The sequence below is a fragment of the Chlorocebus sabaeus genome, chromosome 15 (assembly GCF_047675955.1).
Source record: "Chlorocebus sabaeus isolate Y175 chromosome 15, mChlSab1.0.hap1, whole genome shotgun sequence".
Taxonomy (NCBI): Eukaryota; Metazoa; Chordata; class Mammalia; order Primates; family Cercopithecidae; genus Chlorocebus; species Chlorocebus sabaeus.
Window position 1 is genome coordinate 13,030,361 of NC_132918.1, and position 25,950 is coordinate 13,056,310.

Consider the following 25,950-nt stretch of genomic DNA (forward strand, 5'->3'; position numbering starts at 1 on the left):
ACCACAATGAGAAACCATCTCACACTGGTTAGAATGGCAATTATTGAAAAGTCAAGAAACAGACGCTGGTGAGGCTGTGGAGAAATAGGAATCCTTTTACACTGTTGGTGGGAATATAAATTAGTTCAACCATTGTGAACGAAAGTGTGGCGATTCCTCAAGGATCTAGAACCAGAAATACCATTTGACCCAGCAATCCTGTTACTCAGTATATACCCAAAGGAATATAAACCATTCCATTACAAAGATACATGCATGTATATATTCATTGCGGCACTATCCACAATAGCAAAGACATGGAATTAACCCAAATGCCCATCAATGATAGACTGAATATAGAGAATGTGATACATACACACAATGGAATACTATGCAGCCATAAAAAGGAATGAGATAATTTCCTTTGCAGGGACATGGTTGAAGCTGGAAACATCATCCTCAGCAAACTGTCACAGGAACAGAAAACCAAACACCACATGTTCTCACTCCTAAGAGGGAACTGAACAATGAGAACACATGGACACAGGGAGGTGAACAACACACACTGGAACCTGTTAGGGAAGTGTGGGGAGGGAGTGCATCAGGATAAATAGCAAATGCATGCAGGGCTTAGTACCTAGGTGATGGGTTGATAGGTGCAACAAACCACCATGGCACACATTTACCTATGTAAAGAACCTGCGCATCCAGCACATGTATCCTGGAACTTTAAAAAATGGTGTATTGTTTAATTTCCAAATATTTGATGATTTGGAAGATATCTTTCTTTCTCTTATTGATCTCTAGTTTTAATTCCATTGTTGTCTGAGCTGATGCTTTGTGTGATATCTATACTTTTAAATTTGGTAAGATGTGTTTTATGACCCAGAATGTGATCTAACTTGTTGAACATTTTGTGTGATCCAAAGAAGAAAGTATGTTCCAGTGTTGTTGAATGGCATATTCCACAAATGCCAGTTACATAAAATTGATTGATATTGCTGTTTAGGTCAACTAAATCTTCACTGATTTTCTGCCTGCTTGATCTATCAATTGCTGAAAGATAGATGTTTAAGTCTCCACCTATAATGGTAAGTTTACCTATTTTGCCTTAAAGTTCTACCAGTTTTTGCCTCACATAGTTTGATGCTCTATTGTTAGGGTTGTTGTGACTTTTTGGATAATCATTCCCTTTATCATTTAATCATTGCCTTGTTTATGCATGGCATTTTTTCTTATTCTGAAGTCTACGTTGTCTCAAATTAATTGAGTTACTTCAGCTTTCTTTGGATCAGTGTTAGCACAGTATATCTTTTTCCATCCCTTTACATTTATCCTATCAGAGTCTATATGTAAAGTGAATTTCTTGTATGCAACATATAGTTCAGTTCTGTTTGTTAATTCACTCTGACAATGTGTGTCTTTTAATTAATATATATGGACCATTTGTCTTTAAAGTGATTATTAATATACTTGGATTAATATCAACCATATTTTCACTGTTTTTTATTTGTTGCCAAAAGCTGTCTTTTCTGCCTTCTTTCATTTTAATTGAGCATTTTATATAATTCCATTTTCCTATCTCTCTTAGCATATTATCTTACTTTTACAAATATTGTTAGTGGTTGTCCTGGAGTTTACAATATAAAATTTTAACAAATCTAAGTTCACCTTCAAATAAAAGTACTCCATTTCACATGTAGTCCTGATTTGTCCCTTGCATCTCTTGTGACGTTGCTGTCATTCTTCTAATTATCCAGAAGATAGAAGTTGTTATTATTATTATTTAGTAACAATAAATAAGCAATAAATGGTTATCTTTTAATCAATTAAGAATATGAAAAATAAAAGATTTAATTTTTCTTTATTCTTCTCCCTTGTTCTTCTTTTTTAATGTAGACTAAAGTATCCGGCCTACATAGTTTTCATTCTATCTACAGACAATCTTTACACATTTTTTACATGATAGATATACTGGCAATGAAATTCCTCAGTTTTTGTTTGATAAAATATTTTTGTTTCATTTATGAAGGACAATGTATTTTGATATAGAATTCCAGGTTTTTTTTCTTTTAGCACTTTAAATATTTTGCTTATTACTTTAAATATTTTAAATATTGTTTGCATAGTTTCTGGTGAGAAGTCCACTGTAATTATTGTTCCTGCTCCTGTATAGGTAAAGCATTTTATTTCTTTCTGGTTACTTTCAAGATTTTCTCTTTGCATTCAGTTTTCCGCAGCTTGAATATGATATGCCTATAGATAGTTTTTGTTTTTGGAGGGAGGAAAGAGAGGTTATTTATTCTCGGGGTATCTCTGAGCTTCCTTGGTCTGTGGTTTGTTGTCTACAATTAATTTTGGAAATTTCTTGGTCATTATTACTTCAAATATTTCTTTTGTCTCATTTTCTCTTTCTTTATATTCTGGCATTCTGTAATATTACATCTTTTGAAATTGTCCCATAACTATTGGCTATTCTATTTTATTCTGTTTTGTTTGTTTGTTTTTCTTTTACATCTTGTCTTCTCTTTACATTTTAATTCAGGAAGTTCTGCTAATGTTTCTTTAAGGTCACTGATCATTTCCTTGGGTTGAGTCTACTGATGAGCCCATCAGATAATCTTCACCACCCTTGCTCTGTTTTAGATTTCTAGCATCACCATCAATTCACCAAAATTACCATTTAAGTCAGGAATGTACAAGCTTTTGACTTCCCTGGGCCACATTGAGAGAAAAAGAATTATATTGGGCCACACATAAAATACACTAACGATAGCTGATGAGCTTAAAAAAAAACTGCAAAAATATTTTAAGAAAGTTTACAAATTTGTGTTGGAATTCATTCAAAGCCATCCTGGGCTGCATGTAGCCCGTTGGGCCATGGGTTGGATAAGCTTCATCTAAGTGTTGCTGCTAGTTAGTGGTTCCAATGGCTTTTGCTGCAGATGATCTTGGCTTTGGGTTCCACTTTGCCCTGGGACCTATGTTCTCAGATGGGTTTTTAAAAAGTCACTGATTTTCATTTTATATAGCCCAATCTAAAAATCTCTGCCCTAGAAGTTTGCACTAAAATATACTGGGAAAAAAAAAAAAAAGATTAATTCAGAACTTTAGGATCTCTGTACCAGGAATTTAGGATTTAAAAACTCAGGAGTTACATAATTTTGGGGGTGAGGGGTGCACATACATCTTTCTTTTTTTAAACTGATTTAAAACTGAAATTTATCATGTCTTTCAATTATAAGCATAAGCAACAATGCACAATAGTATTGGCAGTAACTGTGACATTGTTACCAATGGAACTCACATGTATTTTCATATTACATTTATAGTTTTTTCCTAATAAATTAATATATCATTTATGCTGAACCCTTTGAAAAAGTGTTAGTAGACTCACCACTTGATCTTATTATTTAAAGCATTAGTGAAGATGAGGACATATAACTAAATCACGAATTTGCTTAAACATTTCTTTCACTAACTATATTTAGGTATATTCATTTCCTTTTCAATTTGGTGTATTTTTATTTTAAAATACAAAATTATTCTGAAGAAGTATGCGAAGCAGAATAATGACCCCCAAAGATGTCCACACCCTATTCCCAGGTACCTGTGAATTTCTTAAAAGAGACTTTGGGTTTGTTGGCCTGTAAATTAGTTCAACCAGTGTTGAAGACACTGTGGAAGACAGTATGGTGATTCCTCAAGGATCTAGAACCAGAAATACCGTTTGACCCAGCAATCCCATTATTGGGTATATACCCAAAGGATTATAAATCATTCTACTATAAAGACACATGCACATATATGTTTACTGAAACACTATTCACAAAAGCAAATACTTGGAACCAACCCAAATGCCCATCAATGATAGACTGGATAAAGAAAATGTGGCACATATACATCATGGGATATACACTATGCAGACATGAAAAAAGATTAATGAAAAAAGAGTTCATTTCCTTTGCAGGGGCATGGATAAAGCTGGAAACCATCATTGTCAGCAAACTAACACAACAACAGAAAACCAAACACTGCATGTTCTCACTCATAAGTGGGAGTTGAACAATGAGAACACATGGACACAGAGAGGGAAACATCACACACCAGGGCCTGTTGGAGGCAGGGGGCAAGGGGAGGGGTAGCATTAGGAGAAATACCTAATGTAGATGACAGGTTGATGGGTGCAGCAAACCACCATGGCACGTGTATACCTATGAAACAAACCTGCATGTTCTGCACCGGTATTCCAGAACTTAAAGTATAATAATAATAAAAAGAGAGACTTTGGAGATATGATTAAAGTTAAGGACCTTGATATGGGGAGATTATCCCAGATTATACACATGGGCTCAATCTAATCATACAAGTCCTTAAAAGTGGAAAAGAAAGGCATAATGTTGGGTCAAAAAGATGAGACATGAGTAGAACTGTACCTGTTTTTGCTGGAGTTGAAACTGCAGGCAGGTGACCATGAGCCAAAGAATGCAGTGGGAAAGACCTTCAGCTACAGACAGGAAGAAAATGGGGATCTCAGTTCTACATCTGCAACAAGTTGAAATCTGCCAGCAATCCAAATGAATAGGAAACAGATTACCTCCTAGAACCTCCAGCCTGCCTACATTTTTATTTTAGTCTGGTGTGACCTGTACTAGACCTCTGACCTACAGAACTGTAATAAACTGTTGTTTTAAGCCACTAAGTTTGTTCTACTTTGTTACAGCAGTAATACTAAACTGATATGCAAAGGATGCCCATACTTCATCAAAATATCAATGTTGTCCATGGCAAGCAAAGAACCCAGCTGTAGTTTAATTCAACATCACAGTCCCAACATGTTTTCAAAGGTAAATGTTATGGAATGAAATAATTAATGATCATTAAAACACCCCAAATTTTGGCACTGAAAATGATTCCATCTATGTTAATAAAGGCATAAAACAATTGTAATAAATTTCTACCTTATCTCTTCTAATTTGGCTCCTGAATTTTCTAACTCTATGTGCATGGCTGATTATGACAATTCAAAATTCTTTTTCTGAAAATTATGATGCATATATAAACTTGGGCACCTAACTCAAGAGTAGCTTTTAAGGAATTGATTGCCATACGCAATCAATTGAATGTAAACTTATGTCATTGAAGAATGCATATGGGTGGAAAGGTTGTACTAGCAAAATCTAATGAGGAAAATGATGTATTAGAAATACAGAAGAGTGATGACTTGTTCTGAGTATGCCTCTTAGGTTAGAAGAGATTATCTTCTGTTATAATCTCAATATCCTTTGGTAAGAGTAACTCTGAAAATGTATGTTGGTGCCAAAGCAACATCACTGCGTATTATTTATGTAAATATGTTTCTAAAGTAGTAATCAGAAGACCATGAAATTCTTTAAACACCTGTTAGAATTAGGGAGTGGTAGAAATCTAAATTAGGCTGTTGGAATATTGCAGTATTGCTACCAGATAATAGAAAGTCCATAGGCAATTATATGAAGGGACAATTCTTGAAAAACAGATTCTTGATTTTTTTCTTGGCATACACTTTCTAATTAGTTTTACTTTAGCACCTTTCTTTTTTATAATTTGCCAAAATGTACTATCTTTTATTCACAGCTTTTGGTCCCAGGATTATTCAACCTAGCTCATAAAAGAAAACAATATTGCATTTCTAAGCATTTGTTCCTAGAATTGGCAAGTTTAGTCGAGAAAAGCTGGAATGACATTAAAACAACACCCTGTCATCTTTCAATCAGTCCTTAGCTGAAGTTAAAATCCCACTCATTCTACATGATTCAGGTAAAGATCTTCTTCCTTAAGGCACTTCACTGCTTCAGGCCTCTGTGGTTTGCTTTTTCCCTAAAAATCCTTAAATGTTTTGCACCCATAAACACTAAATTGAGTTTTCAGTATTCAATTCACTCATTCATCCAACACTATTTGATTGTCTGCTGGATGCCAGTCATGGGGCTAAGCTCTGTAGATACAAGGATGAAAAGGACTCTGACCATATTCTTAGTATAAGAGGGAAATAAACATGAAAAGTGATAGTTACGGTACAGTCTGATAAGCACTGTCTTAAAACTTGGAAGATTATCACACATTGACAATTATAAAATTATGGAGATGTGTTCTCTCTTTAGCTGTTAGTTAAGTCCCTAAAATGCTTTATGCTTTGTCTCCTTGTATTACCATGCTGATCTGTTCATAATGCCTGTTGTTAATTAAGTCTTCTTGATAAAATGTTTTTCTCTTACCGTGCTCTTCTCTTATGTTTTTTTCCCCATTCTTTCCATTTCGTACTGTGAACAGTGAGAAGGCATTTCTTCTCAGCCCAGTACTACTACTTTGAGTGAGGGGAGCGGTTAAAAATTCAGGCTCAGGGTAGAGATTAACTGCATTTGAATCTAGGTCCAGCCACTGGATAGCCTTTTAACATAGGCAAGTCATGCAAACTCACAGTGCCCAAATCTCCTCATCTGTAGAATGATGAGGAATAGCACCTGTTCCACAGTGTTCTTGTTAGGATGAAATGAGATACTGTGTGTAAAGTGCTTGGCATATATTAAGCACTGTGCAAATAGCGGCATTATTATTTGACAGCAGAACAGAGGCCAGACATTTCTTCAGTTTATAATTTAGGACCAAATAGAAATGCTATTAATAAGAAATATATTGTTTTTCTTTTTGATTGCACATGACTGCTGGAGAGCCTCTGTAGCATAGAGTAAGTAGCCCCTTAGCAAGAACCAAAATGGAGGGTATGGATGAGGCTCAGATCATCACCATCTGGAGAATAGAGACAGTGCCTGAGTCACCAGGAAATCTGTCCCCTGCTCATCCCAGAATCCCCAATCTTTGACTTTTTAAGGGAACATGTGACGGATAATGCCATCTGAGAAGGTAAGCAGCAGATCTTCTAAGTGGTAGAATTGAGATTTCAACCTTTGGCTCTCTGACTTTAAAACATGATTTTTCCCCTCCATAAAGAAAGTGTGTTCCCAATGGGACAAGGATCCAATGAATGAGTATGTAGGAAAGAGACTTGTACAGAAGATAAAGTGGTCTTAGCAAGAATTGGGAGCAGATACGGGAGTGTGGGATGTCATCTGTTGTCTAGGGCAATGACGATGTAGAACAGGGACAATATCTCTTAGTAGTGCTGCCATATGCTTAGATACACCCTAAGCTTTGTTGGTATGAAGTAGTCTGTAAGATGATTGGCTGTGGGTAAAACCACAATCAGTATTGGCCTTTAAATTATACTGTGTTGATATTCAATATTGACTCTGCTGGAGTGTCATATAGATTTGCTTTTTCTTCTCAATGCTGTGGCATGACATTGCCTTAAATTCGAATATATTATTAGTGTTTTAAAAGAGTGTGTCATTTTATATTCATATTAATGAAATTCTGATGTTGTTAAGGATCACACAAGGTTGTCAAGAAAGACAGCATTCATACAATGCGCCTTCCTACAATGCTCTTGGCTAAAGGGCTTTCACCACTGGCAGGACCTTGTTACAATAGCCCTACCTTCCTGGATTCCCACAGCCTGGACCCTGAGGGCTGCCACGGAGCCAGGCTCCTGTATGGCATGGGTTTGGGGAAGAAGCCAGACAGGGTTCTTAGCAGGAATATAAATTGTGTGAGGAGTCATAAAAACTAGATAAGGAATGTGTTGTTCAGTAGTTAAAGATGTGCTGGCCTTAGTTTAACTATTGTAAACCCTTAGAAGGATTTGGAAAATGAATTGAGAGCTGGTTTGTTATTTTTGCCCCCATGAGTCTTTCTTTCTTTGTCTTTTTAACAAGCACAACGGCTTTAGAAATCCTGTCTCTAGTGATGTTTACTTCTTTTCTACTTGGGAAACATTCTAAGGCTCACAATGGTACTTGTGGCACCCTAGCACATTTCCCCACCTCTTATCCCCCATCCCTCCCAATATAAAAAGAAAGAAAAGGAAAAGCTACTGACCGCACCTGAGGCTTTGTCAAAACTCTTTGGCACAATTCAGTGCCTGCAAATGTTACAGGAGGATGTGCAGATAGATGCAAAAGGGCGTTTGTCAAATCAAGAGAACACTATTCAACCGAGACACATTTCCAGCTCTCTGTTGTGTGGTTGCCTTGAGAATAATTATGTACAAGTACTGCTTGGATCTTACGGTGACCTGGCTAGGGGAAGAAGATTCTGGGAATAAATAGCAGCTAAGCAGCAACAGAGCTTGCCGTCTGTTTAAATAATGCTCTGTAAATGTCTTCAGGTAGCCTGTCTAAACCCTGGAATTTTATTTTCTTCAGGGCTGCTAACCACCTCTCTGTGCTACTAAACTGTATAGGAGAAACCTTTGCATTTTATCTTTTAAAAACCTGCTTCTCACCCCTCCCTACATACAGCTACCATCACATTTTTCATGATTATCTCAGACTCTTTTAGCATTTGCATGTGGTTAGTTTTCTTTCATTATTTGCTAGCCTTGAATGAATCTGTAGCCTTTTATATTTTATAGATATTATATAAAATACATCATGTTTGTTTCATAAAGATCTTGTTTTTCAACACTGATGACTGTAGATGCATAGTTTTTGCAGCATGCTAAATCTTAATCTCAATTTTGTATTTTCTGGTTGAAATCATCTCTGTAAAACATCAATAAAAGAGAGAAAGCACACTTTTTTTCCAGGTGCTCCCAGGTTGATCTTGTACGGTAGAAAGGTACAAGAGTTCACATATATTTGTCCAATCTAGAAAAATTTATTACACATATGATTCTGAGTGAAAATACAGAATTACTATCTTTAACTTTCAGGAAGCAAGGACTATAGTAGCTTTTTTTTTTTTTTTTTTTTTTTTTTTTTTTGCTAATGGAAAATATCCATTATTCCATAATTTTTGGAGCCTGTTGCCAAATTTGGTGGAGCATGAATAGAGCTCTGGTTTTATCTTTCGTGGTGCTTGAATCTTCGCTCTCTTTCTTGGCTTTGGAGAAGTGTACAGTTGTTTTTTCCTTCTTCTTTTCTCAGTCCTTCTCTGAAATTCTTGAATGGCTTGTTTGCCTCTGTTCACTGTTTTATGGCTTTAGAGCTCAATTTTATATCTCCTGCCCTGACATCTCTCATGAGCTCCAATACCTGGTGGAATTTCCACCTTAGACTTGGCCTGTCTAACATTGACTGAGCTCACATCTTCCTCACTCCATCTTTCAGCACATTTGTGCCAAAGTTGTTTGCTGCCTCCTTTAGTCAGGCTCCAGAGGGCTTTACTAAGATTTCTATCATTTATCTTGATTGTGCCTGATTTAAAAAATGATTTAAATAATAAACTCATCTTACTTTTAATTCTAAATCTTCCTGGATGGGTTTGAATTCAAAGTTTTCTTTTGTTTATTCAAAATCCACTGTCTAAAAATTTTCACTTGTGTTGAAGTTTTATGAAAAACTGAAAAGTATGAAAAAATTTAAAAATATATACTTTCTACATGCTTAAAAGGGTCTTAGAAGTCATTTGGTAAAATTACTCATTACATAGATGAATAATTCATTGTAGACTGTAGTGAGTTGGGTTTCTAGGCCCTTGGTGAAGCTTTGCTTCTACTAAATATAATGAGAAAAGTATGGTTGTTAATGAATTACGTATTCCACATCTCTATGTATATTCATGTTTATTTCTTCATTCATAACATTTTGAATCTTCAGACCTAAAAGAGGATCATCTTTTGGGCATTATATGCTTTGTATTTGCAAAAGTCCATTTCTAAAAGTCTGACCTGAGTTTCATATAACTTGAGTATATTGCTTTCCTTCAGAGAACATGTGTCTTTGGGCCTCATCACACGTTGTTTCTTGTGTAGAGTCACTGCCTCAGACCTGTCACATGGCCAGTCTCAAATCATTAGCCAAGTCCAAGTTTTGCAATAACCAACCCATGAATAATGACACAATAATGGGAATTGAGCAGCAATATAAATTATGTTAGATTTAGCAAACCACATGTTATGAACACATTAAAAAAAGAAATACTGTTCCACTTTTAGAATGACCTTATTATGTGATGAAAAAAGAACTGAAGAGAAGGTGGGCACTGCTAACTTCTAGAAGTAAGGAAAGTACACTTAGATATGGGCATAATTTTTGGTGAACTGAAATTCCTGTCCTCAAACTAATAAAATTTGATTCATTTCTCTAAATGATCATCTCTAAATAGATCTATACAATACTAAGTACCTACTGGCTTATATGGCTGTAGTTTCTCATAGTTATTTGAAATGAGCCTGTGGTGATGGTTTGAGGCTAATATAATTATTTTCTTCCACTGCGGGCAAGGTATAAATCCTCCAGGACTTCTGAAATGCCCTTTTATACACCTTTCAGGAAGGTAAAATGATCGCTTTATCAAATCCATGTCCGTAGGAATTGCATTTCTATGTATGCTGTTTGATCTTATTAGATCAAATCACTTTCTATGGATCAACTTGTCTCAGTCTTCATTTCTTTTAAGAGGAAGGAGTTATAAAGACTACGGTGGGGATATTTCACTTGGTTTGCACACTATTGATAAAGGATAAATGATAAAAGAGGATATAATCATGACTCATACAAATATAAAATAGATACATGTCAATGTTTTTATTTCACTCACTAATTAGTGAAGGAACTGGAAAAGTTGTTAAAATTGGTTGCTACAAAGGAGAATTTAAACAGCCAACCAATACACAAGCTCATCAGAAAGGCTGATTTAAATTTGCTTAATAGATGCAAAACTAGCTTCTTCAACAATGGGAGAGGGAAGTCGATTGAATTTCCACTGGACAGAGTTTATTTGCATGCCTCTAACCAAGAATTATTTGCATTGCTATCAGTTTTCTGCAGGTTAATGTCTACCTCTACAGAATTATAAAATAGCTGAAGAAAATGAAAAGCACAAACTTCACAAAATTAGATAACCTTGGGTGTGTTCTAAACAATGCATTGTTTTGCATTAATGACACCCTTAGTCTTTTGGTCTACTTCATTAGCTTTCCCAGTTTTTCCCTACAGATTGCCCTCTTCTTTTGGCTTTAATTTTTTCAATGGTTTTGGGGAAGGTAGCACCCAATTTATGTTTCAGAATAATTTTAATTATCTCTGCTTAAGCCTTTTGTTCCCTCTTCTTCAAGTCCAGCTTAGGCAACTAGTCATCAATGTGTCCTCGCAAAGAGCATATCCCCAAATTGGAAAATAATCCTTCAGGGCATCTGAACATAACTACATTTGGCTTACTTGGTGAAGCAGTTGTCTGAATACAATAAGACCACATGGAAGGAGGCGAGTGTTCGACATTTTAAAATGCATTTTAAGAAAAATTAATTTTGGGTCTTTTTGCTTACCATATTTATTTGCTATGTATTTTATTATTATTTTTTGAGACAGGGTCTTGCTCTGTCACTCAGGCTGGAGTGCAGTGGCACAATCATGGCTTACTGCAGCCTCTACCTCCCGGGCTCAAGCAATTCTACCACTTCAGTTTCTTGAGTAGCTGGGGCTACAAGAGTGTGCCACCACACCTAGCTAATTTTTTATTTTTTTGCAGAGATAGGGGTCTCACTATATTGCCCAAGCTGGACTTGAACGTCTAGGTTCAAGCAATCTTCCCACCTTGACCTCCCAAAGTTTTGGGATTATAGGCATGAACCACCATAGTCACCATACACTGCTATGCATTTTAGAGTAGTTAATACAATTGTGACAAATTACAGTGGGAGGTAAATCAATGAATATTGTAAAACATTAGCAAAAATTCAAGGTCATATGGTCCAAACATCTAAACAGTTTTACTATTACTTCACTAATGAATTAATTCATTTATTCACTAGATCAGAAGCTCGGTAAAGGCAATAACTTCACCTATTTTGTTCCCTATTGCCTCCCCAAAGCCTTGCACAGTGTTGGAGGCATAGTATATTTGTGATATACACTTATCCAGTGAAATTTTAAGAGTAATTTATTAACCACCTACTCTTCATCTGACACTATGATAGGTGCTGGGGGTTAAAAATAAATGTATAATATGCATTATGATTAATGTTTTAGAAAAGTTCCTCATCTTTTATTGGATCTTTTCCCTCAAAGGAATTTGTCCTTGATGAGAGAATTTTAGGCATTATGGCAGACTAACTGGAGAACAGTCTGAGTTTTCCCCAAATCACACCATATAGGCAAGTTTCTTTTGAATGTGTGGTTAATATTATCTCTAGTGGGATCTCTCCAAGCAGTAGGCTGGGTGTCACCCATATAGAGACATTGGAGGTTGCTGAGATATAGACCACTGGCTTCAATGGCAGCAGTTCAAGTTCTCCTAGCAACCCTTCACCGTGTTTCTGAGTCTGATCAGAGATTCTTCCTCTTATAGCAGCCTAAGAAGAAGAATCACTACTACCGATTAGTATGTGCCAGAATCTAGGCTAAGCACTTTGTAACTTATATCTCATTTAATCTTTATACCTACCCTGTGGAGTAGGTGAGAAGTTAAGGATTGTTATTTCATTAATGCAGCTAGTGAGTGGCAGGGTTAGGACATGATTTGAGGTCTGCCTGAAGTCAAAGGCCATACGCTTTGAACTGTGTAGCCTCAATATCTAGAACAGATGTGATGAGAATATGGCTGAGTCTATGTTGAGTGTTTTTGGGTCTGCATGAGTGGATGTGGGAGAAACAGGATTCTTTTTTCTTCATTCGTGATGCAATAAAGACAAAATGTGCATTATCCATTTTTGCTCTGCTGTAGACTTCTCTCCATCTAGGCTTCTGTTGAAAAATTACATAGTGACTCTGACAATTGAATCAAGACTTCTATTAAGACCCCAGAGAGGTCAGCCTTTCATACAATGGCATTTTGACCTTCTCTTCCACCCTCAGCCTGAAGAGTTCTGAAATAGCTGCTGTCTGCCCATAAGTCATCCTTCAAACCTTTGTATTTACAGGACAACTTGGCATTTTTCTTCTCTTCATCTTTCAAAATTTCCAATACCCTTAACATTTGATTTTTTCTCTCAGAATTTACTTCTCTGAAAATGTCTACATTTTGGCTTCCTTTAGTTTCGTTTCCAATTTTGAACTCAGTGTGCTCCTCTGAAATCATTTCCCTCCTTCTAATTAACCTGACTCCATTACATACACATTCCCTATTCTTAGCTTCATTGTATCATCTACATAAATTACTAAAGTTATTTCAGCTTTATCTCAGACCTCCTTTAACACCTACTCTTCAGAATTCTTGGTTTCTTGCCATTATCCCTGATTAGCCTCAAATCTCTCTCTTTTTTTTTTTGAGACAGAGTCTCTCTCTGTCGCCCAGGCTGGAGTGCAGTGGCATGATCTCTGCTCACTGCAACGTTTGCCTCCTGAGTTCAAGCAATTCTCCTACCTCGGCCTCCCAAGTAGCTGGGATTACAGGCACATGCCACCATGCCCAGCTAATATTTGTATTTTTATGATAGAGACGGGGTTTCAACATGTTGGCCAGGCTGATCTTGAATTCCTGACCTTTTGATCCACCCGCCTCAGCCTCCCAAAGTGCTGGGATTACAGGTGTGAGCCACCACACCCCCAAATTCTTTTGATTGTCTCTTTCTAATATCCCAACTAATGTGAACTGAGAGGAAAAAAAAAAAGAAAAAAGAATGTGTGGAAAACTAGAATAAATTCTATAAAGATTTACATAGTCGTTTAGTTTTTATAAACAGACTCTACTCAACTTTGTTGGTCTAAGTTCTAAAAGGTACCTCTGGGGTAAAAAATAACTACATAGCATATTATAGCAAAATAACTATGTTTTAAGAGTTTAATTTTCAATTTTTATTTGATCTGTGACTATTTCAATGTAATGGTTTATGTATACTCCTTTTGTTTTAACGTTTTTTTTTTGTAGAAAATTTCAAAAATATACAAAAATAGGATAGAATTAACAGCCATGTAGCTGTCACTTAGTTTTAACTATTTAGAACTCATGACCAATCTCATTCCATCTACTTCCTCCTTCCTCCTGAAGTGTTTGGAAACAAATTCCAGACATCATATCATTTTATATAAGTATTTCCGTATGTATTGCTAAAGGAAAAGCAGCACTTTGGGAAAAATCATAACTACAACTAAACATTTTCTTAAAGATCATCAAGTAATAGCCAATGTTCTATTGTCCTTGTCTTATTTATTTTACAGTTTGTTTGCTTCAATCAAAATCAAGTTCATGAATTGAATTGGTTGTTATATTTTGTGTCTTTTTAATATGTAGACTCTCACTCATCTCTTTATTGCCATCAATTCATTTGTTGAAGAAGTCAAATTATTTGTTTTATGGTGTTTCCAACAGTTTGGATTTTGTTGATTGTATTCCTGTGGTGTGTTAAATGTATTGCTTTAGCATTTATATTTTCTCTAAATTGGTGATCTGATTCAGATCACCTTAACCAGATTCAGGTTTGACTTCTTGGGAAGGTTACTTCATAGGCAGTATTGTGGACTTTCATCAGAAGGTAGCACAATGGCTGGTTATCTCTCTTTTTATGATGTTAGTGACCATTGGTTTTCACATCCTAGATTCACAGAGCAACCAAATAAAGATGATTGAGTGAATGGCTAAAGAAATAAATATGTTCGAATCTGTACTCATCTCATGTCTTTCCCAATGTAAGTATAGAAATTAAGATTATTCAAAGATCATAATAAGTTTTACCTCCTCCAAATAAATATCATTTTTTTCAATAAAGTTTCCAAGGACCTAGATCATTTAGGATTATCTTGTCCAATGAGACCTTGGAATATTTGTGTTTGGAGTCACTGTGGAAGACATATGCACATATTTTAGAAAGCTGAGGAGCAAGCTGGCATTCTCTAGATAAGATTAAAGAACACGGCTAGATGTATACTTTTTTAGGTGAGGGAGGGAAATGATCTGGGCACACACAAAGTAAGCTGTTAACAATGATTATCACTGGTGAGAATGAGTGGAGGAGATGGGAAAGTTTGTCATTTTATTTTGTACCTGTCTATTGTTTGAACTTTTTCCATGATTATCTAGATGGGATCATGTTCATTTCGATTTTCTTCCTTGTATTTATATAGTTAAAAATGTAGTAAATGCTAAATAAATGAATGAGTAATTAATTAAATTAGAAAGCTAATTAAGACACTTGTCTGGATGGAGATGCTTCCCATTCTTTTTTTTTTTTTTTTTTTGAGATGGAGTCTCACTCTGTCACCCAGGCTGGAGTGCAGTAGCTCGACCTTGGCTCACTGCAAGCTCCACCTCCTGGGTTCACGCCATTCTCCTGCCTCAGCCTCCCGAGTAGCTGGGACTACAGGCGCCGCTACCACACCCGGCTAATTTTGTGTATTTTTTGTAGAGACGGGGTTTCACCGTGTTAGCCAGGATGGTCTCGATCTCCTGACTTCGTGATCCATCCACCTCCCTCGGCCTCCCAAAGGGCTGGGATTACAGGTGTGAGCCACTGCACCCGGCCGATGCTTCCCGTTCTTAAGGCACTTACCTGGTTGGAGAAAAAAGAACAAAACTAGGACATAGCACTTACGTTTATCAGCACACTTACTGCACGTATACTAGGCACTGGGGGTGTTACAAGAGAAAAGATCATATTTCTTTTTAAGATTTCCCATAGGACTTTCATCAACTCTACTGTGTAGGAGAAGCGATCGATCATCAGGCCTCTGCCCATGCCCCCGAGCATATCACCTGTAGGCTCTGAAAGCCCCAAGATCTCAACTGGCTTCCTGTAAGCCTCTGTACCAGCTGCCTTGCACCCTAACCTAACTTGAAGGCATCATGCCCCAGGCTGCTTCTCTCCCACTGCAATTCTCCTCTGCACTGCTCTCTTTCCTTTTTGATCTCCTTAAGGGACAGGTTGATTTTACTTCTTTGGTAATATTCCCCTTCAGAGGCTTGAGGCGCCTTCAAACTATAAACTTATACACGATAATTTTTCTTCTCTCTTAGAAAAAGGATAAATTTATAATGGCTCTGTTAACTAAGGTTTTAAATAAGCTACACCAATATTAATGTGTACCCTTTTCCTGGAAGATATATTTTACTTACAGAAAAGAATGAAATATGCATTTTCAAAATTTTTGTAACAATTTTCCAGCCCCAAGTCATTCTGGTTGGAGGTTTAATGTGGGACCTGACCAGTGAGCCCATTTCAATTAAAGTAGGGAGCTATGACTCCCCTCACTGCACATAAGAACTTATGTCCCAGGAGAAGAAAGGGGCAAGGACCAGCACAGCTCTTAAAGCTGGTGGAACCCATCCTCAGTACCACTTTCCACAGGGCGTTGGGTTAGGAAAAAAGTCTAGATCTGCTCAGACAGCTGAAAAGAAAAAAGAGAAAAAGAAACCTAACAAGCAGAGTGCTAAAATCGATGTGCCCAATGTGAGAAAACAATAAAAGGTGCATCCCTTGTGAATTTATTTAGTTTCCAATAACAGAAAGTCCACCTAAAAGACTGACGTAAGTAGGCATTTATTCTGCTTATGAAACAAAACATCCAGAGGTGAGATTTTTCTGGTATCGGTTCAGTTGCTCAAGTTATCATCAGAGATTACATTGATTTCTCCTCTTTTGTTCTGCTATCTTACTTTGTTGATCATATAAGTATACATGTTTGCTGCATCTTTATCACAAGATGTGCCAGATATTTTGTCCACATTGACAGAAGAAAGAGGAAGCACATCCAATCATTCTCAACCTCTCTCTTCAGGAAGACAAAAGTCACCAACTTCCTCAAGCAAATGTTGCTTTATGCCTCATTGGCTCAAGCTGCATTCTCTTGGCACCCTCAAATGTAAGAGAAGCTGGGAGGCCAGGGAGCAGTCATTGTCTCACCTGAGACTGGATGTGTGGCAACATTAGGCAGTGATCTGTTAGCAAGGAACAAGCTGTGAAGCGAGGTTGGCAGGTGGAATTACAGGTAGGCAACTATGAAAGACGGCAGAATCTGTTTGACTGATACCTAGGCCTTTTGGAATCCTGGAGTGTCTGTCCTCACTACTTGTTTTAAAAAATCTCAAACGAAGCTCAGACTGGAGTATGAAGTCACTGATTTTCACACGTGCCTAAGATTATTCGACACAGAGGATTTTGGGGATATGTGAAAAGCAAATCCTAGGTCCAAATAAACTTCGTGTGTTGAGCTGAGAGGTGCCTTTTCCTGGGAACTGTGGAGAAAGATGATCCTAGGTCCAAATAAACTCCCTTGTGTTGAGTTGGGAGGTGCCTTTTCCTGGGAACTGTGGAGAAAGATGATGTAGTAAGTTAGAGTTTATTTTTTTCTCTTTTTGGCACTGTCTATCCCAAATGCCTGTCTCTTCTTTTCATGGGAGTATGGTAGGAAAAGTAACTCACTCATATCTTATCAATTATAACTATAAACTTTATTTTTTATATATGTGAGTTAATTTTTCTATTTTTGTCTGTGATTCTGAAGAAAAACCTGTGATCTTGGAATCCTTTATGCAAACATAAAAGAGGCTAATTTAGCTACAGTTGTGTTTATAGAGATCAAGGGTAAAAATGATTTTGTGGAAAAGATGACTCATAAACATAATTTTAAAAACTCAATTGATAACATAAAGCACCTAAGTTTAAAACATAAAGTTATCTTTTAAAGATTCTAATTGAAAGACAAATGGGTGCTAGCTAGTCCAGGAAAAGATGAAGAAGCCTGTTTGAAAGATTAGGTGGTTGTAATCTTTATTATTTCCAAGATGCATTTCCACTGAGTGGGCTAAAAAATCCTATTATGAGTTCCATCCTCTGTATCAGAACATTTTAAAAGAAACCTGCCAAGATCAGGGGAAATTCCCTTTTATTTGCCAGGATCTAATTAATGAATTGGGGTTTTGGAAAGCAGTGAAACATGCATTCACAGCTCTAAGAGATAGAAATCAGTTAAAAGATTTGTTTTCCATCCAAATTCTTCCGTAAGTTTGGAGCTAATATGATACAGTCTTCCAAAATCTAGATCATTGACAGTTAGGATGTCCAATCACAGCTGTTTTTATTTAAAATATTGTAATGTGTAGGAGTTTCTTTATGAAATATTTGAAGCAGTAAGCATACATATATTTTCTTCACTTAAATAATAAAAAATTTCTAGAACATTATATAAGTTCATTTCTATTCCTTGTTTTGAGTCAAATAAGTTATGTCTTGGGATAGAACAGGGCCTTGGTTGGGAGCTAGGCTTACTTGTTTTTTGTTTTTTTTTTCCTTGAGATGGAGTCTCCCTTTGTTGCCCAGGCTGGAGTGCAGTGGCACGATCTTGGCTCACTGCAACCTCTGCCTCCTGGGTTCAAGCGATTCTCCTGCCTCAGTCTCCCTGAGTAGCTGGGACTACAGGCGCATGCCACCATGCCCAGTTAATTTTTTTTTTTGGATTTTTAGTAGAGACGAGGTTTCATCATGTTGGCCAAGCCGGTCTTGAACTCTTGACCTCAGGTGATCCTCCTACCTCGGCCTCCCAAAGTGCTGGGATTACAGGTGTGAGCCACCACTCCTGACCAGGCTTGCTCATCTTTATTGCACATTTCTCTGCACACCCATATGCCTCCACCCAAGTGAAAAACCCACGCCCTTGAGAGGCTTGTGACTCTGGCATATTCTCTACGTCTCTGCATTGTTGTCATCCTTGAACAATCAGATGCCATTTGTTGAAGTCTTCAGCAATAAACTCACAGATGTCATGTCCATGTCCTGTCCTGTCATAATCCTGGCTCCAACTCTCTGACCATTCAGTCCTAGAATATAAATGACTTTGACCTACCTCTGCCTCATGTCTGTCAGTGTTCAGTCCACTTCAGTCCACACATGCTTTACAATAGTTTGAGACTTTTAGGCTCCCCTCACTCTGAAATCCTCTCTTCTTGGCACCTGTGGCACTTTCTAGCTTTTTTCCTGTTCTCTGGATGGGTCTTCTTAGGCTTTTTTAAAGCTCGTAATTCTCCATGCCTCCCTTGAATCTTGTTTCTCAGGCTTCAGTCTGTATGTTTTCCTTAGGCCAGCTCATCCTTTGCACGGCTTCAATTAGCACCTGATGAAAACAAAAATCTACAGCTGCAGTTGAGTACTCATCGTTGAACTCTAGGGCCCTATCAAACTTCATCCTGGGTCTCTCAATTTGAAAGTCTAATCTCAAACTCCCCAGGTACCTCCTGCACTCATTGCCTTCACCTTCCACACCACCATTTCGCCATTGACTATTTTACAGCTCTGACTCCTGTTTTCCATGTGTCAGTGTTGGCATCTCGTTGCCCAAGCTATAAATCCGGACGTTTTCTTTCACCCTTTCCTTTCCTCCTCATTTCCTCTATATAAAATCAATCCAGTCCTAAGAATTCTCCTTTTAAAATGTATCCATAACAGCTCTCAAATATGCTTATTGCTTTTTGTTCTTGCTGTTACGCATTTATAGGTGACTACTTCAATAGTTCTTGCTGCTTTCATCTTCCCTTTATCTACTCCAAAAAGTAACTATAGCAATTAGTTTACTCCCTTTTGATAGTGCCCCAATTTTTTCTTTCCTTTTTTTCTATTATTATACTTTAACTTCTAGGGTATATGTGCACAACCTGCAGATTTGTTACATATGTATACATGTGCCACGTTGGTGTGCTGCACCCACTAACTCATCATTTACATTAGGTATATCTCCTAATGCTATCCCTCCCGGCTACCCCCTCCCCACAATACGACCCAGTGTGTGATGTTCCCCTTCCTGTGTCCAAGTGATCTCATTGTTCAATTCCCACCTACTAGTGAGAACATGCAGTATTTGGTTTTCTGTTCTTGTGATAGTTTGCTGAGAATGATGGCTTCCAGCTGTATCCATGTCCTTACAAAAGACACGAACTCATCCATTTTTATGGCTGCATAGTATTCCATGGTGTATATGTGCCACATTTTCTTAATCCAGTCTGTCACTGATGGACATTTGGGTTGATTCCAAGTCTTTGCTGTTGTGAATAGTGCTGCAATAAACATACATGTGCATGTGTCTTTATAGCAAGCAGTATGACTTATAATCCTTTGGGTATATCCCCAGTAATGGGATGGCTGGGTCAAATAGTATTTCTAGTTCTAGATCCTTGAGGAATCGCCACACTGTTTTCCACAATGGTTGAACTACTTTACTGTCCCACCAACAGTGTAAAAGTATTCCTATTTCTCCACATCTTCTCCAGCACCTGTTGTTTCCTGATTTTTTAATGATTGCCATTCTAACTGGTGTGAGATGGTATCTCATTGTGGTTTTGATTTGCATTTCTCTGATGGCCAGTGATGTTGAGAATTTTTTCATGTGTCTGTTGGCTGTATTAATGTCTTCTTTTGAGAAGTGTCTGTCCATAACTTTTGCCCACTTTTTGATGGGGTTGTTTGCTTTTTTCTTGTAAATTTGATTGAGTTCTTTATAGGTTCTGGATATTAGCTCTTTGTCAGATGAGTAGATTGCAAAAATTTTCTCCCATTCTGTAGGTTGCCTGTTCACTCTGATGGTAGTTTCTTTTGCTGTGCAGAAGCTCTTTAGTTTAATTAGATCCCATTTGTCAATTTTGGCTTTTGTTGCCATTGCTTTTGGTGTTTTAGACATGAAGTCCTTGCCCATGCCTATGTCCTGAATGGTATTACCTAGGTTTTCTTCTAGGGTTTTTATGGTTTTAGTCTCTAATCCATCTTGAATTAATTTTTGTATAAGGAGTAAGGAAAGGATCCAGTTTCAGCTTTCTACTTATGGCTAGCCAATTTTCCCAGCACCATTTATTAAATAGGGAATCCTTTCCCCATTTCTTGTTTTTCTCAGGTTTGTCAAAGATCAGATGGCTGTAGATGTGTGGTATTATTTCTGAGGGCTCTGTTCTGTTCCATTGGTCTATATCTCTGTTTTGGTACCAGTACCATGCTGTTTTAGTTACTGTAGCCTTGTAGTATAGTTTGAAGTCAGGTAGTGTGATGCTTCCAGTTTTGTTCTTTTGGCTTAGGATGGTCTTGGCAATGTGGGGTCTTTTTTGTTCCATATGAACTTTAAAGCAGTTTTTTCCAATTCTGTGAAGAAAGTCATTGGTAGCTTAACGGGAATGGCATAGAATCTATAAATTACCTTGGGCAGTATGGCCATTTTTGCAATATTGATTCTTGCTATCCATGAGCATGGTATGTTCTTCCATTTGTTTATGTCTCTTTTATTTCACTGAGCAGTGGTTTGTAGTTCTCCTTGAAGAGGTACTTTGTATCCTTTGTAAGTTGGATTCCTAGGTATTTTATTCTCTTGGAAGCTATGGTGAATGGGAGTTCAATCATGATTTGGCTCTCTGTTTGTCTGTTACTGATGTATAAGAATGCTTGTGATTTTTGCACATTGATTTTGTATCCTGAGACTTTGCTGAAGTTGCTTATCAGCTTAAGGAGATTTTGAGCTGAGATGATGGGGTTTTCTAAATATACAATCATGTCATCTGCAAACAGGGACAATTTGACTTCATCTTTTCCTAACTGAAAACCCTTTATTTCTCTCTCTTGCTTGATTGCCCTAGCCAGAACTTCTAACACTATGTTGAATAGGAGTGGTGAGAGAGGGCATCTCTGTCTTGTGCAAGTTTTCAAAGGGAATACATCCAGTTTTTGCCCATTCAGTATGATATTGGCTGTGGGTTTGTCATAAATAGCTCTTATTATTTTCTGATACGTTCTATCAATATTGAATTTATTGAGAGTTTTTAGCATGAAGGGCTGTTGAATTTTGTCAAAGGCCTTTTCTGCATCTGTTGAGAAAATCATGTGTTTTTTGTCTTTGGTTCTGTTTATATACTGGATTACATTTATTGATTTGTGTTTGTTCAACCAGCCTTGTATCCCAGGGATGAAGCCCACTTGATCATGGTGGATAAGCTTTTTGATGTGCTGCTGGATTTGGTTTGCCAGTATTTTATTGAGGATTTTTGCATCGATGTTCATCAGGGATATTGTTCTAAAATTCCCTTGTCTTGTTGTATCTCTGTCAGGCTTTGGTATCAGGATGATGTTGGCCTCGTAAAATGAGTTAGGGAGGATTCCCTCATTTTCTGTTGATTGAAATAGTTTCAGAAGGAATGGTACCAACTCCTCCTTGTACCCCTGGTAGAATTCGGCTGTGAATCCTTCTGGTCCTGGACTTCCTTTGGTTGGTAGACTATTAATTATTGCCTCAATTTCAGAGCCTGCTCTTGGTCTACTCAGGGATTCAATTTCCTCCTGATTTAGTCTTGGGAAAGTGTAAGTGTCCAGGAAATTATCCATTTCTTCTAGGTTTTCTAGTTTATTTGCTTTTATAGTATTATTTATAGTATTTTCTGATGGTAGTTTGTATTTCTGTGGGGTCAGTGGTGATACCCCTTTATCATTTTTTATTGCATCTGTTTGATTCTTTTCTCTTTTCTTCTTTATTAGTCTTGCTAGCAGTCTATCAATTTTGTTGATCTTTTCAAAAAAACAGCTCCTGGATTCATCGATGTTTTGGAGGGTGTTTTGTGTGTCTATCTCCTTCAGTTCTGCTCTGATCTTAGTTATTTCTTGCCTTCTGCTAGCTTTCGAATGTGTTTGCTCTTGCTTCTCTAGTTCTTTTAATTGCGATGTTAGAGTGTCAATTTTAGATCTTTCCTGCTTTCTCTTGTGGGCATTTAGTGCTATAAATTTCCCTCTACACACTGCTTTAATGTGTCCCCGAGACTCTGGCACATTGTATCTTTGTTCTCATTGGTTTCAAAGAACATCTTTATTTCTGCCTTCATTTTGTTATGTACCCAGTAGTCATTCAGGAGCAGGTTATTCAGTTTCCATGTAGTTGAGTGGTTTTGATTGAGTTTCTTAGTCCTGAGTTCTAGTTTGATTGCACTGTGGTCTGAGAGACAGTTTGTTTTAATTTCTGTTCTTTTACATTTGCTGAGGAGTGCTTTACTTCCAATTCTGTGGTCAATTTTGGAATAAGTGTAATGTGGTGCTGAGAAGAATGTATATTCTGTTGATTTGGGGTGGAGAGTTCTGTTGATGTGTATTAGGTCTGCTTGGTGCAGAGTTGAGTTCAATTCCTGGATATCCTTGTTGACTTTCTGTCTCATTGATCTGTCTCATGTTGACAGTGGGGTGTAAAAGTCTCCCATTATTATTGTATGGGAGTCTAAGTCTCTTTGTAAGTCTCTACAGACTTGCTTTATGAATCTGGGTGCTCCTGTATTGGTTGCATATATATTTAGGATAGTTAGCTCTTCCTGTTGAATTGATCCCTTTACCATTATGTAATGAATGGCCTTCTTTGTCTCTTTTGATCTTTGATGGTTTAAAGTCTGTTTTATCAGACACTAGGATTGCAACCCCTGCTTCTTTTTGTTCTCCATTTGCTTGGTAGATCTTACTCCATCCCTTTATTTTGAACCTATGTATGTCTCTGCATGTGAGATGGGTCTCCTGAATACAGCAAACTGATGGGTCTTGACTCTTTATGCAATTTGCCAGTCTGTGCCTTTTAATTGGAGCATTTAGTCCATTTACATTTAAGGTTAATATTGTTATGTGTGAACTTGATTCTGTCATTATCATATTAGCTGGTTATTTTGCTTAGTAGTTGATGCAGTTTCTTCCTAGCATCGATGAACTTTACATTTTGACATGTTTTTGCAATGGCTGGTGCCTGTTGTTCTTTTTCATGTTTAGTGCTTCCTTCAGGATCTCTTGTAGGGCAGGCCTGGTGGTGACAAAATCTCTAAGCATTTGCTTATTTGTAAAGGATTTTATTTCTCCTTCACTTATGAAATGTAATTTGGCTGGATATGAAATTCTGGGTTGAAAATTATTTTCTTTAAGAAGGTTGAATATTGTCCCCCATTCTCTTCTGGCTTGTAGAGTTTCTGCCGAGAGATCTGCTGTTAGTCTGATGGGCTTCCCTTTGTGTGTAACCCGACCTTTCTCTCTGGCTGCCCTTAATGTTTTTTCCTTCAACTTTGGTGAATCTGACAATTATATGTCTTAGATTTGCTCTTCTCGAGGAGTATCTTTGTGGTGTTCTCTGTATTTCCTGAATTTGCATGTTGGCTTGCCATACTAGGTTGGGGATATTCTCCTGGATGATATCCTGCAGAGTGTTTTCCAACTTGTTTCCATTTTCCCATCACTTTCAGGCACACCAATCAGATGTAGATTTGGTCTTTTCACGTAATCCCGTACTTCTTGGAAGCTTCGTTCATTTCTTTTTACTCTTTTTTCTCCACACTTCTCTTCTCACTTCGTTTCATTCATTTGATCTTCAATCACTGATACTCTTTCTTCCAGTTGATTGAGTTGGTTACTGAAGCTTGTGCATTTGTCACGTAGTTCTCATGTTATGGTTTTCATCTCTATCAGTTCTTTTAAGGACTTCTCTACTTTGGTTATACTAGTTAGCTATTTGTCAAATCTTTTTTCAAGGTTTTTAGTTTCTTTACACTGGTTATATAGTTCCTCCTTTAGCTCTGAGACGTTTGGTTGACTGAAGTCTTTTTCTCTTGACTTGTCAAACTCATTCTCCATCCAGCTTTGTTCCATTGCTGGCAGTGAGCTGCGTTCCTTTGGAGGGTGAGATGCGCTCTGATTTTTTGAATTTCCAGCTTTTCTGCACTACTTTACCCCATCTTTGTGGTTTTATCTGCCTTTGGTCTTTAATCATGGTGATGTACTGATGGGGTTTTGGTGTGGGTGTCCTTTCTGTTTGTTAGTTTTCCTTCTAACAATCAGACCCTCAGCTGCAGGTCTGCTGGAGTTTGCTTGAGGTCCACTCCAGACCCTGTTTGCCTGGGTATCAGCAGCGGAGGCTCAGAAGATAGAATATTGCTGAACAGCGAGTGTTGGCGTCTGATTCTTGCTCTGGAAGCTTCATCTCAAGGGTGTACCCCGCCATGTGAGGTGTGAGGTGTCAGTCTGCACCTAGTAGGGGATGTTTCCCAGTTAGGCTACTCAGGGGTCAGAGGCACACTTGAGCAGGCAGTTTGTCCGTTCTCAGATCTCAACCTCTGTGCTGGGAGATCCACTACTCTCTTCAAAGCTGTCAGATGGGAGCATTTACCTCTGGGGAGGTTTCTGCTGCTTTTTGTTTAGGTATGACCTGTCCCCAGAGGAGGAGTCTACAGAGGCAGGCTGGCCTCCTTGAGCTGTGGTGGGCTCCACCCAATTCGAGCTTCCAGGCGGCTTTGTTTACCTACTTAAGCCTCAGCAATGGCAGGTGCCCCTCCCCCAGCCTGGCTGCTGCCTTGCAGTTAGATCTCAGACTGCTGTGCTAGCAATGAGGGAGGCTCCATGGGTGTGGGACCCTCTGGCCAGGTGTGGGATATTATGTCCTGGTGTGCCGTTTGCTAAGACCCTTGGCATAGCACAGTATTAGGGTGGGAGTTACCCGATTTTCCAGGTGTTGTGCATCTCAATTTCCTTTGGCTAGGAAAAGGAATTCCCTTCCCCCTTGCGCTTCCCAGGTGAGGCGATGCCTCGCCCTGCTTCAGCTCTCACTGGTCCGGCTGCGCCCGCCGACCAGCTCCATCTATCTGACAAGACCCAGTGAGATGAACCCTGTACCTCAGTTGAAAATGCAGAAATCACCTGTCTTCTGTGTTGCTCACGCTGGGAGCTCGAGGCTGGAGCTGTTCCTATTCAGCCATCTTGGACACGCCCCAGAATTTTGCCCCAATTTTTTCTTAACCTAAATGCCTAACTCTATGATTCATTTACAATACCCTTCCTGACCTGGCCCTTCACTTCCTTCCATTCCTCTCCTTGCCAACTCCCAAGGTGCAGTCCATGTTATTCCGCCTCCTTGAAAACATTTTCTATTATTCCCTCTTCCATGAAGCTTTTTCCTGAGCCTTCAACTACCAGACTTCCACAAACTTTTCATTTATTTGGTAGACATCATTTTCTCTGCAAAACCT

General features: G+C 37.9%; 1 long non-coding RNA gene across 1 annotated transcript in view; it reads left to right on the forward strand.

Moving 5' to 3' along the window:
* The first annotated feature begins 5,686 nt into the window (after positions 1-5,686).
* The window catches only part of LOC119620709 (uncharacterized), a 46,933-nt gene continuing 26,669 nt past the window's right edge, over positions 5,687-25,950 (forward strand). Inside the window, exons 1-2 of the long non-coding RNA XR_005237261.2 lie at positions 5,687-5,778; positions 6,692-6,882. This is a non-coding gene — a long non-coding RNA (uncharacterized lncRNA). The remainder of the gene's footprint in view (positions 5,779-6,691; positions 6,883-25,950) is intronic.